Source organism: Filicampus tigris, chromosome 8 (genome assembly GCF_054856515.1).
Source record: "Filicampus tigris isolate MCC_2025a chromosome 8, RoL_Ftig_1.0, whole genome shotgun sequence".
Lineage (NCBI taxonomy): Eukaryota > Metazoa > Chordata > Actinopteri > Syngnathiformes > Syngnathidae > Filicampus > Filicampus tigris.
Window position 1 is genome coordinate 19224539 of NC_141224.1, and position 4521 is coordinate 19229059.

The window sequence follows — 4521 nt, forward strand, 5'->3', positions numbered from 1 at the left end:
GATTGTGAGAGTGGTTGTTTGTCTGTGTGCCCTGCGATTGGCTGGCAACCAATTCAGGGTGTCCCCCGCCTACTGCCCGAAGACAGCTGGGATAGGCTCCAGCATGCCCCGCGACCCTTGCGAGGAGAAGCGGTATAGGTAATGGATGGATGTTTTGCTGAAGGCTTTGGCCTTGTGTAGAGTTTGCCAAGACATACACTCATATGGTAAACAGATCAGCACCAAAAACAACATATGTAGTTTTAGTCAAAATAATACACATATATATAAATTTCTTTCATTTTCTAAGATGCAGTTCGGCTGCCGACTCATACTTACAATACAATACTTATGCTCGTGAAATCGCGGTACGTTGCAGTTTCTTTTGGTGGTAAAATCGCGGCATTCTTGTCGAGTCTTGGCTTCAGTCAAGCACAGCACGAATATCACATCTGACAATCCTAGAATCAACAAACCAACAGTATATTGCTACAACGACAGAGGAATAAATGAGGTGCTGCAATCTCTAACTAACCTCAGGTTCTAATTTGAAAACCAGACCAAAATTGTTTTGTGTACCCCTGACTCTATATTTGAAATCACATTTGGTTTTAGATCATTATCATCTTACATATGACTAGCCTCACTTCCAGTATTTTCCCTGCAGTCAGCTGCACACTCCATCTAGTTGATTTGTCTCCACTCTTGAATGTGCTTGTGTGCATGACTGTCTGTAATGTTGCGTCTGTGTCCACCTGCTTAATTGGCATGAATTCACTATTCCTGTGACAAACAATGTGGTTATGCTTGGGTTTGACAAAATTGAGGTCACTTTTCTTTTCTTCTCATACATGAGCAAAAATGAGTGGAGCATTTAACTTTGATAATGATTACAAATCAATTGTTTGATCAGAAATTAGCAAATACGGGCTGTAATTCTAGCGCTACCTTGCGTGCTTAAAACGACCAACAGATGGCACTGTAGATACCCTTAACTGACCCTTCCAGTAAGGTATGACGTCTGTCAGTTCAACTACAAGGCAGAGAACAAGACAAGCAGGCTTTCTGGAGCCATTCCTAGACTTATGTCAACATCATCCATGTGCTCAAACGCTATTTGTAACATTACCCCCGTGGGCAACACACCATTGGGCATCCATTTATGAACTTGGATGATGCACAGCCATGCCAAAATCACAACAGCCAATTTAAAGAGTACACAGATTCAAAGGGGCTCTACTTTTTTGTAGTAAATCTGATCAAAGTGAAATATAACAAAGACAGCTTTATTCTTATTTTGATTTGTATTTTTTATTTATATGACTTTATTTTCAAGACAACATATTTAATTTCATAATTAATCCATCCATCGGAATCTGAACCACTTTATCCCCACAAGGGACTGACTTCGGACAATAGGCGGGGTACACCCTGAACTGGTTATCAGCCAATCGCACGGCACATAGACAAGCAACCACAATTGAGCTAAGAATTAAGTGTTCAAATTAAGGAAACAAACTAAAATGATTTTCATTTAATAATCAGTTGTGTTACATTATACTTCTGGAGAATCATCAACATGTATGAGTATAGTATGACAAAAACGTTTTGGTGATACACAAGCCAAAAAGGTTGGGAACCACTGCTTTGGTGAACAAAACAAATGTTCTTTGTCTGCTTGCCTTGTACAATCTAGTTGGCTTGGGTCGACAAACCTAAATGCTAAGGTAATAATGTTGCATCCCAAACTGAAGATGCATGACAATTACGGATGTTGCAATATCGCGATATTAATAGCAGCAAATCTGTTTCAAAGCCACAATTGTTTTCCATTTGAGTAGTTCCAGCACCCTCTGATGGTTAGTTTATTAGTGCAGTGTAATATGATCCCACCTATGTTTAAGACCCACTCTAATCACCAATAGGAGCCAAGCCTATTTCTTTGTGAATGCTGTTATTATGTACAAAAGCAGAATATTGTGATGGATTTTTTTTTAAATATGGGCTTCTTTTTTTTTTTTTTACAGTATCATGAGCTTTTATACAGTATTGTGAGCATCGTATATATCGCCAACCTCCCCACAATATTGTGATATTATCATATCGTGACATTTGGATATCGTGACAGTCAATGTTTTAGGTAACACTACATACCTAGTGTCAGTTACCATTTGCCTTGGCACCCAGATTGTGCTGATGGAGCTGTGGGTTGAAAGCTTCATGGAGCGATGGTTATATGAGGGAGAAGCAGCAATGAGTGGGATGGTGACTGTGACTGTCGTTTTGCCGCAAGTGACTAAGAGAAAGGGGTTGCATGTGGGAGTATACCACTGTGGATATGCTAGCGAGACAACACATTGCAGCCGCTGCCTTGTTTTATTAAGTGGATGAGCCAATGAACAACCAAGCATGTCTGGTCCAGACACCCACACTGCATGGGGTGGTGTCCTAGGAGATAAGCAAAATATTATTGCGTCTTTATCTGCACAACACTCCGTGCATCGTGTTGTTTTCACCATTTTGCTGCAAATCTTGCCTTGGGTAAAATCTTGAAGCTGCCATCTTATCTTTGCTGTATTTGTCTATACACAGGGCGTTCTGAAAGTCACCATGCAGTTGCTGTATATTTTCATTAATAGACATTTCAATTTAGAATACAGATGGTACGTTTAATTGTATTGAAATATGTCTTTTCATAAAAATGAGTGCACTGTGACTTTTTTTAGCACTGGTTTAAGACACAAAACTCCCACTACCAAAAAAAATTAACAGATGTCAACACAAGTCCACAGTGAGATTAGAGATACAATATGTCGCTGAAGATGTTAGATAAATGACGGAATTAAAAGCAATACGGTGAAATCAGAAATTAATCTGAACATGCCAGCATATCATATTAGATTCAGGTGTGCTTCAATATGAGACAAGGTATGTTTGTTCAGGTTGAAGGAGACTGCTAGAAGGATTTAGCATACAAAACCTATAAGAGAACAGGTTAGGTTCAAGGCTTCTGTTACCGCGGGGACTGAGTCAGAATTTCGCTTACCCACCCTTTGTAACAGATTGATCAGGCTTTTCCAAATCAGGATCAACTTCCTCTGAATTTTTATATAACCTACATGTTGGAAACTAATTACAAGCAAACTGAGGAGGCAACGAGGCACACCTGGACAAGACATGGGTGACTGGAGGGAGCCGATTGGTTCACACAGGGAACAAGACTGAAGAGAGCAGGTAGAAATGAAAACCTAACGAGCAAGACAAGACATGAACATGGACACAGGAATACAAGACTCAACATGAATGAACACAAATACAGATCAGGACACAATTGAAGTCCATCCAATTACCAAAGTGTGTATCAACAGCAGGCACAGAGGGCGGGGATGCTGAGAAAAAAAATCGTTTTGTCGTGGATATGGGGGGTGGGCGTTGTCTTAAATTGAATTTAATTTGATATTCATAAATTATTGCAAATCTAGAAATTATGCACACATGCAGGGATGTCATACTGTATATGACATATGACATACATAATATACAGATCAGATATGTATGTTATGATTGGTACGTCAAAATCATATCAGAGCTTGTAGTAACTGGCCTAAAACTAAGATATGGAGGAGTAATTGGTCCATTGATCCATCCATTTGTTTTTTTGGTGTGCCAGTCAGTATACAGTAGGTTGGCATTTTTTCAAAATAATATTACATAATATGTAGGGCTTGTGTAGCTATAATAAATATCTCTGCTGCAAGGGTTCTAGTGTGATAGCTATCACTACAGATTGTCGAATCCGACCAAAGTAATCACACGGTTCATATCCAAAAATCAGACTTCAGTGAAATTTTACCAGTATATTTGTTGGTTATCTGCGTGTGGTTCTACAGTGTAAATATAAATCACATGACACAGTAATATGAATCTGACTTGAACATTATGTAGCTTATTGATAATTGTAAGTTAATAACATTTGTGTAATACAGTACTTTGTATCTTTAACTGTCTAATATTACACAGTGCTAAAAGGCAACTATAAAAAGTATCAAATTAATTATCAGAGACGCATTGGTTTGCATTATATAATGGATTAAAAAAGTCTACACACCCCTGTTCGAATGCCAGATTTTTGTGATATAATGCTAGATTTTTATGGCGGTTTTGAAAAAAAGGTTATATCAAGTTTATTTTTCATTGATATTGAAATCCCGATCAATACACATGATTATTCAGTGATTTAGAAACGTATGATTTATTCAACTCAAATTGAAATATAACATAAAAGACCAACCAGAATTTACATTAGTAACAAATTACAATAATAATATATTCAAATAATAGCAATTAAAAAAAAACTCAAGTAAATAAAAATAAATACCTGCTGTTGCATGCTGTGCATGCCTTGCCCGTGACTTTGATATGTAAGCCTACACTGAGACATCTCCAACCCCCTCACCTCCTCCACCAAGACCCTTGAAATGCACATGTAAATCGATGGATAGACAGTAGGAATTAAATAAGAATTGGTCACTTGGACCTGCA

At 38.1% G+C, this 4521-nt stretch overlaps 1 long non-coding RNA gene across 1 annotated transcript; it reads right to left on the bottom strand.

Annotated features, from left to right (window-relative positions):
• Positions 1-2368: 2368 nt before the first annotated feature.
• On the bottom strand, positions 2369-3109 carry LOC147143996 (uncharacterized). Its single transcript, XR_015087794.1, has 3 exons — positions 3030-3109; positions 2496-2577; positions 2369-2427 (listed from the first exon to the last, which is right to left on the bottom strand). It is a non-coding gene; the product is annotated as an uncharacterized LOC147143996 (long non-coding RNA).
• Between the last annotated feature and the right edge of the window lie 1412 nt (positions 3110-4521).